Raw genomic sequence first — 13,575 nt, forward strand, 5'->3', positions numbered from 1 at the left:
TCTGGCGGTTCAATTCTTGAATCCTTCCCTTCATATACCCTAAACCTGTGGGTGTACCCTGAGGTGCTTTCATACAGTTTATACATTTTTATGCTATACCTTGCCCTCTTACTGGGAAGGTACTGGCGGAATTTAACCCTTCCTTTAAAATGTATAAGGGACTCGTCGATACAAATACATTTTTCAGGGATGTACATCTCTGCAAATTTGGCACTGAAATGATCAATGACCGGCCTGACTTTGAATAGCCGGTCAAAGGTGGGATCATCTCTGGGTGGGCACTGTGCATTATCGTTGTAATGCAAAAATTTAAGGATCGTCTTAAAACGAGTCCGAGTCATGGCCATACGGTAAAGTGGGGTGCTGTACAGAACATCTGTACTCCAATATTGCCTAATTTCTGGCTTTTTTACTATGCCCATATGTAACACCAGACCCCAAAACGTCATCATCTCTACTGCATCTACAGGGGTCCACCTAGCAAATGATGACGTGGGGTTTTGCGCAATAAACTGCTGGGCATATAAATTACTTTGGTCCACCATTAAATTTATAAAATCATCAGAGAAAAATAATTTGAAAAAGTCAATTTCTCTGAGACCTGTTGAATCAAATTGGATTCCTGGGATGGCCAAAAACTTAGGAACCTGGGGCTCAAAATTGTCTGGTGGTGGGGTCCATACGGGATCAATCATTTGGGGGGGGGGTCTCAGCTGCTCTACGGGGGCGTCTTTGAGGGGGTCCCTCATCACTAGAGGAGGAAGATGAGGTTAAGACGAATCCTTCAAATTCCCCGCTTGCATCACTGGCTGTGTCAGAGTCAGAGGCAAGCATGGCATATGCCTCCTCCGCTGAATACATTCTTCTGGATGACTGGGATGACATTTGGGATGACATTTGGGATGCCATTTTTATTTTTGTGTTTCTGTAAGTGTAATGTTTCAACACGTGTATAGTGTAGGGGGGGTACAAACTTTATTTCAACACGGGGGGTATGTAGTGTGTAGTGTGTATGTAGTGCAGAAAAAAAAATACTTTATACAGGAATTTGATCCAAAAAAAAAAAAAAAATAGATCAACCCTGTGCCGAAAATGCTGATCAGTGATGTACGTCACTGATCAGCGCTCAGCGGCCACAGGACACCCACAAAAGCAACGTGGGTGTAAAAACAATTTAAAAAAAATAAACCACAGCACTCTCCAAAAAAAAAACAATTTAAAAAAACTGCAGAAAAAAAATTATATCAACCCTGTGCCAAAAATGCTGTTCAGTGATGTACGTCACTGATCAGCGCTCAGCGGCCACAGGACACCCACAAAAGCAACGTGGGTGTAAAAACTATTTTAAAAAAATAAACCACAGCACTCTCCAAAAAAAAAACAATTTAAAAAAACTGCAGAAAAAAAATTATATCAACCCTGTGCCAAAAATGCTGTTCAGTGATGTACGTCACTGATCAGCGCTCAGCAGCCACAGGACACCCACAATAGCAACGTGGGTGTAAAAACAATTTAAAAAAAATAAACCACAGCACTCTCCAAAAAAAAAAAAACAATTTAAAAAAACTGCAGAAAAAAAATTATATCAACCCTGTGCCAAAAATGCTGTTCAGTGATGTACGTCACTGATCAGCGCTCAGCGGCCACAGGACACCCACAAAAGCAACGTGGGTGTAAAAACAAAACCCCACTGCACTCTCCAAAAAAAACAACACTGCAGATCAGTGATGCAGTGATGCAACACTGATTAGCAGTGAGGGGCAGCAGGCACACAACTGTGGGTGCAACCTGACAGGGTATATATATATAAAAAAAAACCTGCTCCCCCAAAAAGTTGCTGATCAGTTAATTTATACTGATCAGCACAAAAGGGGGGGGCAGCAGGGGGGGCAGCAGTCAGTTGCACAGGCAGCACAACCTTTGGTGCAACTGACAGGTATATATATATAAAAAAAAAAAAACCTGCACCCCCAAAAAGTTGCTGATCAGCACAGATATACTGATCAGCACAAAAGGGGGGGCAGCAGACACAAAATATAGCACTCTCTATCACTCTCTGTCACTATCTCTCACTATCTCTCACTATCTCTCACTATCTCTCACTATCTCTCACTCTATGACACTGCAGCAGCAGCACACAGGAAGTCACAAGATCCAGGAAGCATCCAGCTGCTGGCAGCACGCTACCAGCGGTGATCAAGTAAGTATCAGGCAAGGATCATGTCAGTATATCACGACAGATTGGCACGGTGACCGCTCTGCACGCAATTCCAGACCGGAATGGCGTCTGCAGCGCAGTCACCGTTAGTTTAAATCACGCGCCATGGCTGTGATTAGTCCGTCGGTCTGATGGACCAATCACAGCCTTGGGGGCAGGTGGGGTGAGGTGTGGTCATCACCGGTGACCACCGGTGACCCCCTCACACCCGGCGGTGATTGATCCCTGTGTTACCGAGCGTCTGATTCGCCGGTAACACAGGAAAACGCTGCGATTGGCTGTTCACATTGAACAGCCAATCACAGCGATCGCCGACGGGGGGGGGAGGCATCGCCGCCCCCCTGGGCATGCAGGGACATGTCTGCTGTCAGGGACAGCAGACATGTTTAAACTGTCACCGCGTCTATAGACGCGGTGACAGTTTAAAGTCATGACGTATATATACGTCATGTGTCGGGAAGTACATCCCGGCCATGACGTATATATACGTCAAATGTCGGGAATGGGTTAATGATCTATGATGCAGAAAACATTTTCGGGGCAGATACAAAATTCATCATTAATAACTATAAGAAACACGGTACTTGTTTCCTAGCACGGCACCCTCGATTTTGATCGTATACAATCGCATCGTATGCAATATAGCAGCAATATATAGCGATTTTTACTTGTACAAGCACCCTGATGGGTGCTTACAATGTTAAATGCACCCCCATTGTCAACGCCACCCCCACTATTAATGCCAACCTGAAGCGTGGCGAACGCAGCGAGCCTGTGAGGGGCGGCGGTACACGTCCTCCGACCTTTTCATATATTACACGTATTCCGCGTCCCCTCGTGGGGCTCGCTGTGCTCGCCACGCTTCAGGCTTGTATTCCGTGTCCCCTCGCGGGGCCATTTGCTGGCATGCGATGCTATGCGATATTTCATTGTACAAGCACTCCTGTTAATTTAATTGGAATCTAATTCTCTCTGCACAAGTTACATCTGCCCCACCTGCAGTGCACCTGGTTTTGTCCATCTAAGAAGGATTTTGTCAGAAAGAGTGAACTCGAATAAGTCCCTCTCTCTCTCTCTCTCTCTCTCTCTGTCTCTCTCCCATTCTCCCTCTCTCTAGCTATCTATCTATGAGGAGTGGGGGGGACAACTTTTATCTTGCCTCCGGGCGAAGTGAACAAACTTACGCCACTGCTATCAACTACAAACAGCATTAGACTTTTTTAAAAAGAACATAATGATAACATTGTATAATATAGACTCTACTCTGGAGATCACTATATAATGTACTGTAGATCGCCAGATACCTTGTGGCTTTACAAATAGTTAACCAAATGTCTGGCAGCTTAGCAATACAGTGTGCCAAATGTCTGGCAGCTTTACAATCAGGGCCGGTGCAAGGCACCGGAGCGCCCCAGGCGAGTCGGGGTGGGGGGGGGTGTGGGGCTATGGTGTTGTGGTGGTACCTGTCGTTCGGCGCTGTCTATTTAAATCTGGCGGCGGAGGCAGCGGGGGTCCCTGCAGTCCATTAAAAATCACGAGCGCTATCCGCCGGGCTATGCGGAAGCGCTTCTAGTGTGAAAACACTGGCAGCACGCTGATTGGCTGAGATCAGCGTGCGCCGTGCTGCCAGAGTTATCACACTAGAAGCGCTTCCGCATAGCCCGGCGGATAGCGCTCGTGATTTTTAATGGACTGCAGGGACCCCCGCTGCCTCCGCCACCAGATTTAAATAGACAGCGCCGTAGGACAGGTACCACCACAACACCATAGCCCCACCCCCCCCCCCACCCCGACTCGCCTGGGGCGCTTAGTATAATAAATACACACTGACACAATGAAAATAAAACTTTAATACATCCATTACACACATACTGATACTTACCTATCTTGAGCCCGTAGGTAGCCCTCGGTCCTAGTGTCCGGTGTCCTGTGTCGTCCTCCATGTCCATGTTGGCGGTCCGTGTCGTCCTCCAGGTCCATGGCGGTGTCCTGGTCTGAAGTAATCCATGGTGGAGCTGTGGAAGGAAATCCTACTCACCTGGTCCTGTGGTGAAGATGTCTTCTCTTGATCCGCCATAGTCCAGGTATTCTTCAAGCTGCCGGCGCTCTCCACACTCTCCGCATCGGACTGTCAGAGGCGCAGAGATGTTTCATACTCTGCGCCTCTTCTCAGAATGATTTCTATTGGCCGCCTAGCAGCCAATCAGGAGCCGACTTTCTTGGCTCCTGATTGGCCGCTAGGCGGCCAATAGAAATCATCTGCATGTCTTCTCAGTCCGATGCGGAGAGTGCGGAGAGTGCGGGGAGCGCCGGCAGCTTGAAGAATACCTGGACTACGGCGGATCAAGAGAAGATATCTTGGTACTTGTGTAGTTTCACGGCGCCAGCATGGCTTCCGGGTTCTACGCTCGGGTTCCATCTGGCCCTCCGGCATCCTCCACTGAAAATTTGAGTAGCATCGCTATTGTGTTCTAATTTGGGAGAAGAGGAGACGCCACCTACCAGGAGGGACGTACGGTATTGTGGTTCAATACTATTAGCTTTGTCCAGTATTGGGAGAAGAGGACCGCTATCCACTGCTAAGGGGTGTATTTCCTCTTTCTCCCGTTTACATTGTTATTGGCGCCTGTGGAGGGAACACTCACATCCATTGTTTTTGCATTCTGTGTTTAAGTGGAAGAGGGGTTACCACTGTTGAGTGTACCCACCAGTGGGCTGCCTGGCGCATTGACAGACCCACCCATTCTTTCTTGTTGTACATCTAGCGTGACCATCAGTGTGTCTGCTGGGATGTCAGTGATACCATTTATTTTTCTGAGGAAGTCTGGAGTGTCCGCAATGAAGCTCTCCAACTTCTTCACCACTGCTGTCAGCTGGTCGGTTTTTTTTAATTATTGGCGCAACTTCTTCACATAAAAGTGCTTGTCTGTATGTGTGCTGTGACCCCTGACGAAAACTGGCAGAGCCCAGTGGAAATGGCTGTCGGGTACAGCAGCTCTGTGCTTGTTCTGCACAACATGAATGAAACCCCTTTTCTTCATTCAACTATCGAGTGCTGGTCTGGATCCTTCACAGTGTGTGGGGGTAAGTGTTTTATATAATCTCTTTATGGACCTAGCACCAACTGTATCATGTATGGAGTGCCGCCCTGCAAATCTCTCTCCCACGGACTTACAAAAGGACAACTCAGACACAGCTTTCAAGCAAAGGAGGGACATCCTTGTGCCGAAAGCTGTGTCTGAGTTGTCCTTTGGGATGTCCGTGGGAGTGCCGCCCATACATGGAGATTTGCATATGTGCTTTTTAGCGTGGACCTCGGCTCTTTAACATTGGGACTATTGGAGTGCCGGTCTTTGGAATTCTTATATAGAGAGATCGAGAGAGAGAGAAAGTATACCCAGCACAAAGTCCTTAGTGGTAACCGAATACTTCCACAGATATCTGAGCAGTTTTTTTCAAGGATCATACCAAGGATCCATGGAGAGGTACTGGCAAAAAATAGGAAAGAAATGCACCAATGAGCAGTAAATTTAAACACATTTTTTACTTAATAACAATGCTCACATACATTGAGGTTGAAGATTTTATGCTTGCCAGACAGATAATTAGCACAATCACAGCCCAGACTCCTGGTAGATGAACAAAAACTAGAAGAAGCAACAGTGAAGCAGCGCTTGTAATCAATAATAGGTGAATCAATTAGTACTTGAAATTTATATACATTTATTTTAGAATATGTTAATGTTAGGACACATTAAAACTAACACATATAAAGTGATCAGCAAAAAATATACGGATAAAACAAAAATAAAAAAATGATCAGCTCATCAATTGAATCAATGTAAACCATGATAATAGGTGACCAGATCTCAGGTGTTGGGAAGATCCCCAATTGGGGTAGGATTGAACCTGCACTGTCCACAGAGTGAATGTCCCTGGTCCAATGGAGTCCAAATTGACAGCGATGTTAGTCCTGTGTGCCAATTGAGGGAGTGGCTTTGATGTTGGAGCCTAACTGCTACCTCAAAGCAGTTTGTATCCGGGTATACAGGTATTGAGACGAGGACTTCCAATGGTTGGGGGACCAGTGATCAGGCAAATAAGCAGGTAAATCGTCCAATGTTCTCCCAGAGTCTGGAACCAAAGTGTGCAGCAACACCTACGCGTTTCGCTGGTCTCACACCATTAAAATATGTAATTATATATAATGTTTAGTAGTATATAATAGCAACATCCCATCGTCAATAGAACTCCCATCTTAGTAAATAAACCCCTGAGTAATATGAAGCTTTAGGGGTTTTTATCAAAGTTTGGAGAGAGATAAAACAGTGAAAGATAGGGGATATTTCCCTATCTCTCACAGTTCTATCTCTCTCCAAGCTTGTTACTGTACCTGCGGTAATAGCCGCTTTAATTTAATGGGGATTTGTTTGGCCTGCTTCCGAAATCAGCCCTGTTTTCAGCTAAAATGGGCGAACCACTCGGATAGACGATAAAAAAATTGACAAAACATTGGGGAAAATAGAAAAAAGCAACCGTTTTACCGGGGTGATTGGATATGCCCCATTAAGTACTAACCATTTTTCAAACACAGCCTGTAAATGAAAAGCAGAAGTTGATTGGTTAGTACATTATCTCTCACAATTTTATCTGCTTTAAGTGTTAATAAATACACCCCTCTCGCATTGTAAATACTGTAGTTGAGGGGGCTGCCATAAGCAAAACCCATAAATAAAATAGAAATCACAGGTCACTTCTTAACCAAATTAAATATATTATGATTTTGTACAATTTAAGTTTCCTTAGGAACTAACTATGACAAAAAGTCACCATTGCAATTAACAATTTTATAATAATCTCTAATATATATCTGTTGTTTTGTTCTTTTACTTTGACTATTTAATATATTATTTTTCAAATGATATAAAAAAAAAAAAAAAACCTCTACAGTTTTCTTGGACAGCTCACTGAGGATTTCTGTGATTTGTTCTCAGATTCCAAATGGAATCTGAGCCAGGAGCTAATTAAGCAGGAGGAGAAATTATAGAACAGGTGGTGATGTCAAATATTCCTAAAGGAAGAGGGGGGTGGATTATCCCACTATGTGCCTTATTACAACCCCAAACCAATCCCTTTTCATCTAGCAGAGCCTTGAGTGGGAGGCAGCAAGTTAAAATTTTTGTTGTCTTGAAGAAAATAAATCCCCTTAGCATCCCAATCATTTGGGGACAAGTGTTTTTTTTTTTTTTTTTTTTTTATAAATTAAATGTCACTCTATTAAGAAGAAAAATGACAATGACAGAATTCATTAATATAACAACAATACATTGTTTTGAATTATTGACTGGGATTCCTCTTATTACAGATTCACAGTATTACAATATCCTTTAATAGATACATTTTGGATAAGCTTATTGTTTTCAACTAACTGTATTTTATAAATATGTCATTAAATATAGGAATGCTTATCACAGTGAAAGAAGACTGACAGCACCTTTTTAAATGAGTTTACATGAATGTAGTATATATTAGTTTAGTTACTGAAATAACAGCACAAGCTTTGACAGTTGGCAATAACTAGAAATTAGAATATATTTAGAGTATTACAGTTACTGATAATTAGGCAATATGCTTAATTAAAGGTCCATGAAAAAAAAAAATCATTTTAAGGGCTAACCCAAGACAGACAAACCCCATAGTGAGTTGTTATAGGATGATTCTCTAAGGCCGTTATTTCAAAGCCTAATTATATTGGGAAAGTCCCAGCTGAATAAAACAAAGCCTAAGAATAGTAATGGTAACACTGAACTAATGATAGGGTGTCATTTCTAAAGTAGGTCCTTCTGTCTAGCATACAAATAAGATATCTGATGCAGTTGTAGATGATGAAGAGAGTATATATGTTAGGAGTTCTACCAAACTAATGCATAGTGCCTGTATGACATCCATGGAGTGGATAAATGTATGCATTATTAATAGCAATGGGACACTATAAAAGTCCCCTGGTGATGTTGCAGTTAATTGTGATATCACAGTTTTGCAGTAATCATGGAATATGTATATGTCAGTGATACATAATAATACAGCTGAGCAGTAATCAATGAAATGTAGTAAATATGTGGTAATCATTCTAGCAGGTAGCAAGACCAAAGATTGCAGGGGAAGCCAGGTAGCACATATAAATATACATTTAAAGTTGTATGTAAGATATGTGATGGATCACTTGAACCGGATCAGCAGCCGTCGCTGCAACACAGGACATTGGCTTACAGCGGTCAGCAATAGACCCGCCCCTGACTCCCGTGAAACTAGCCAATAGGTCGGGAGGTGGGCATATTAACAAAAGACAGGATGAGCAGCTGCTGATCCCTGGTTAAGTCAGCGGGGATTGGTTTGAAATCCCGGCGGTTGGAATCCTGGCGGTCAAAATCTCGACGCCGGAATCCCGACCGCCGAAATCCCGACAAGGGGAGGACGTGGATCGCCCCCTCTTGCGGGCCCGCTGCGCTCGCCACGCAGCGGGCCCGGTGCCTCGCTATGCTCGCCACGCAGCGGGCCCGGTGACTCGCTGCGCTCGGCACACTAATTTGTTCTCCCTCTATGGGTGTTGTGGCCACCCACAGAGGGACAAAGTGCCGGGATTTCGACGCTGGGATTCTGACTGTCGGGATTTCAACTGCATCCCAGTCAGCCAACACATATTTTACATACAACATTACATGTATGTTGATATGTGCTGGCCAGCTTCCCCTTGCAGTCTTTATTTGGTACTGCAGCCCAGTGACTGTTTTCCATTTGTAATTCAACTCTAAACTCACATTGCATTTTTACTCAGATTTGTGTTTTTTTGTAGTACACTCCCCTTGAGCAGGAGAAAAGGAAGTGAAAAACTTTATTTTAAGGAACCAGATCCCGGAACAAACAGCAGAACATCTGGTTCACCCCTACAAACCATGAACCATAATAACCATGAACTTGGTTGGGTTTACTATATACCTGACAACAGTGGCGTAACTATTAAATTTGCTCCCCCCTGCCAAAAATGTTGGCAGCTCCCCCCCCCCCAAAGAAAATGTTGGCAGCGCCCTCCCCCTAAGTATAGTTAACCCCCCTGCGCCTTACCCCTCCCGCATCTGCCACCGGTCTTGTCTGCGGTCCCGTCCCGGCTCTCCTGGCTCCTGCTGCAAATGAAAAGTGACACTCACAAAATGGCTGCCCCCATACAGCAGACAGATTTTAAGGATGCTAGAGGAGGCCGCCGCCGCCTCCTCTAGCATCCTTAATATTAATTATCATTGATTATCATTATTAATAATAATTATTATTTTATATTTTACATTGCAGTGATGTATGCAACTTTAAAGCTGCAATTTAAAGTTTGCTAACTTGCCTCTTAAGCCCCATATACACCAGATGAGATAGTAAAGATATCGCTCAGAAGGGCCCTTTTGAGTACTATCTCTTTACTATCTCTTCTACTGTGTACATGCAATATTGTTAACAACATCCTCCCTTGTCCTGCAAAAGTGAAAGATGAAAGAAGTCCTTGTTAACGATTGCCATGCTGCAGCATGGCCCCTTCTTCCCCTGGCATCGCTCCCCTCGTAGCCGGGATCAGCAAGTGAGTATGCATTTGCTGATGCCGGGTAACCATCACCTCCAATATCAGCAACGGCAGGGATCTTCTAGCGTGAATGGGGCTTAATTGCACTGGCCTCTTAACTTTTCTTGAAGACAAGGGCATAGCTTTATTTTTTCTAATACTTGAGAAACTGTTCAACAGCCAGACATCCCACACACTGAGAAGGATCAAAGCTCTTTATTAGTTCTCAAGTTTCGACACAGCAGAGACTCCAAACACACCCTACACTAGAGCTCCAACCTAGCCCATAGAGCTGGTGTCAGTCCCACAGTATCCACTTGCAACAGTATAGTAATTGCACCAAGAAATGGCCATCAGTAGTTTCCCATCGATGGTTATCATCAATGATGGCATATATTAAGGCGACCAATGTAATGAGACTTTGGAATGTTTTAGCCTTGATGGTTCCTAGTTGCATAGAGAGAATCACAGCCGGTACTTCGACATACTACTCCAGGACAGCCAGGCTCCCAAATATCGGATGGCATTCCTAGCCCCCTGGAAAGCTGGGAAAGTATCTAGCGGTCCCTGCAAACCCCCTCCCCCAGCTGCCCACAACAGAGTACAAATGGGCGGTCTGGCGGCGGGGGGGGGGGGGGGGGGGCTGTTGGCACTATTTGCGCTGAAATTTAGAAGAGGACTGGCGAGGTGGTGGGCCAGCTCACCCACTTACAGTGATTGTGTGAATTGTGCCGATGATCATCAATGGTTCTGAAATATAAATGGTTGATGACCATCCCAAAATGTCATTATACAGCTGTGCAATATTCATCCACAATGATTTTTCCTGAAACTTAGTGATATATTAATCTGCACTTGTTCCTTTTATAAACGTGCAGCTTTCACCTCCACTGGTTCTTATACAGATGTGTGAAATGAATATCTGTTGTTACAGCATGATGCATAGGAAAGATCCACAGAGCATAACTATTCTGGTTTCAACACAGTCATAAATTATTCATCAGCACTGGAATCGTACCTATGCAACCATGCAGCAGAGCAGTCTATCACAGCAGAGTAGTATTCAGCCTTACAGAGTACAATATAGCAGCATTCATTTGTTCACGTTCATGCAGACCGGTGCAGTAGTCATCCTCAATGGTCCCTACAGCAGCTATGCAGGACTCATCCACACTGGAAAATATACGGCTGAGCAATATGAGTCACTGATATGTCTTTGATTCAGTCTAGTAAGATTATTTATTCAGAATTGTTTTAAGAACAGGATGAATATGAAAGATCCATGCAGTACGCCTCTCAGCAGATAGAAAGAGCAATACACATAGACAAATCAAACTAACCTCTCCAGGGTACATATATTGTCTAATTGTGAAAGTGGAATAATATGACCAATGCAATCATGGTTTTAAAATGCTTACAGTACATATAATGGTCTAATGGATCACCACTAGCTTAGAAATATGTAGCTCTACAGTATTCACATCCACCTTCAGACTGGGGGCTCCAGTGACAAGGAAGCAACTGATTAAATACTGAGGACTGTATTTAACAAGACCTTGTGGTATCATTATTTATCGCTGCTTATCACAGTGAAACATAATGTACTGAACGGCTTTAGCTTTAAAGGCTAGGGCTCCTCTGGGAGTCTAGGCAAAAACCTTGCTCAGCGACGGTTTACTCTGTCTCACCAGCAGTTTAATGCTGCTGTTAAAGAGTTAAAGGCATATGTGCATGCACATTATAATTTTGCCCAGAGGGCATCCAGTGAAGCTTCTCTGCCTTCACTGTTTCAGACAGAAGGTCTGGTCCATGCATTATGCTGTATGTGTCTCATGTGACTGTCTGGCTTGACAATACAGATCACAATAATAATATGACATTGCCAAAAGGCCGAGTAGTTCACAGATTCACCCATGCCACTGTGCCCATGGGTATTATCTTCACATGTTTGCTATGTCAGGCAAATACTTGTACCATCAGTTACCTGCCCTAATGCTGCATCTCCGGACCTAGCGGGCCTTTGCACATTCCACTGTCTAATCTTTGATAACTATGGGCCTTATTCTGGTTGAGGCGGTCCGTTCCGAATTCTTTCGGATGGCAACTTTTAGCTAACTGCGCATGCGTAAGCAACGCAATGCGCATGTGCAACGCTGTGTCTCCGCACTTGTTCTCAACAATACAGTCTACAAATGTCCACCGAACACTCTCGGGAAAGATGGGCGTAATATGGGCGTGTATAAGGGCGCGGTTTCAAAGTGGGCAAAACTGGGAGTTAATGTGGGCGTAGACGTGGGAGTGCACGAACTGTGGTAGGCGTGCATTCGGACCAGACACCGAGCGCAAGCGAACCAACACGGCAGAAATATACAGTGAAAACAAGCAGCTTTCACTTCTCGGAAGGCAATGGTTCATGCGCTAGGCATTCGGATAGCACAATTAGTACGCCCGCACCTTAAACACTCGCAGCTGACCACAATACAATCCACTTCTCTAGTCATTAGTGATTAATTAAACACTTTTCACAGGTTCAATTGGAACCACTAAGACAGGTAAAGGTGCAACAATGAACTAATAAAACGTAACATGATGTAAGGGTTAATCTCAATAGGAAGTAATGTGTTTAAGTGTCAATTAGGAAGTAATTGATTACAAATATAAATAATATATATGTTAGGAGGTACCATAATTGGATAAGTGTGTAATATGGGTGAAGCATGATTTCCGAATAGATTTGTGAGGTGGGCGCAAAAACGCCAACTTGGTGCGTACGGTCAGTTTCCCATCCGTTCGGACGCAGTAGGACTGTGCTGAATCTTTGAGTTCCGACCGCACACGGACGTGTAGATGCAGTCCGAAGACACTCCCTCTTCTTTGAAAGTCCGTCCGAACGGATGCGGACAACATGTAGGCGTGTGTTCTTTGAAGGTCCAACGTGCGTTGCATTCGGTCATTTCCGAACGAACGCGCATCCAAAAGAGTGAACTAGAATAAGGCCCTATGTTCTAATCTTGCTACCTATTCTCTGAAATTGCCTCCTGCATACATTGTTGCCAGGACCTTGGTCTGTGTTCAAATTACATTCCTACTTAAGCCCTTTTGTAACCAGGACCAGGACCTGGTTACATTCCTACTTAAGGCCTTTTGCATACATGCCATCTTTTAGGAAGGGTACATCGTGACCTTTGTTAGTACATGAAATGGGGGGCAGGGTAAAACAGTGTCACACTGAGAACATGTTTGGTTTTCCAGGACTAGTTGGATGGCCTCCCCCACCATGAAACATGGTCTGTCCCTGGACTAGCCCTAAAAAAATCAAAGAAAATAATGGGAGCATCACAGTGCAAGCCTGAGGCGCTTAGCACATTTAAACATACATGTTATGCTTTATGTAATATATGTGCTGACTTTTTTCCCAGGCATTGGAAGTGCTTTATGTATCACACGTGGCGGGCGAAGCGGGCCCACAATGGTACAATGTAGCTGAAATAAAAGAAAATAACCTACAACAAACACAGATTACAGACAAAATAAAAGACGCTGCAAGGGCATCAAACTACTTTCGCCCTCACTTGACGTCACATCCTTGTCCTTTCAGCAAAAGGGAATTAGTCACAACCCATGCGGTACCTGAAACTCAGCATTTGGCAGAATATCCACAAATATGTACAGTCACAATTTAAATATTTTTAGTCTTGCATTATTAATCTATTTTTGTTGAATTTCCCACATTTCATCTTCTGTCTACAAGTGA

The sequence above is a fragment of the Crinia signifera genome, chromosome 2, assembly GCF_055691185.1.
Source record: "Crinia signifera chromosome 2, ASM5569118v1, whole genome shotgun sequence".
In the NCBI taxonomy this organism is placed as follows: domain Eukaryota; kingdom Metazoa; phylum Chordata; class Amphibia; order Anura; family Myobatrachidae; genus Crinia; species Crinia signifera.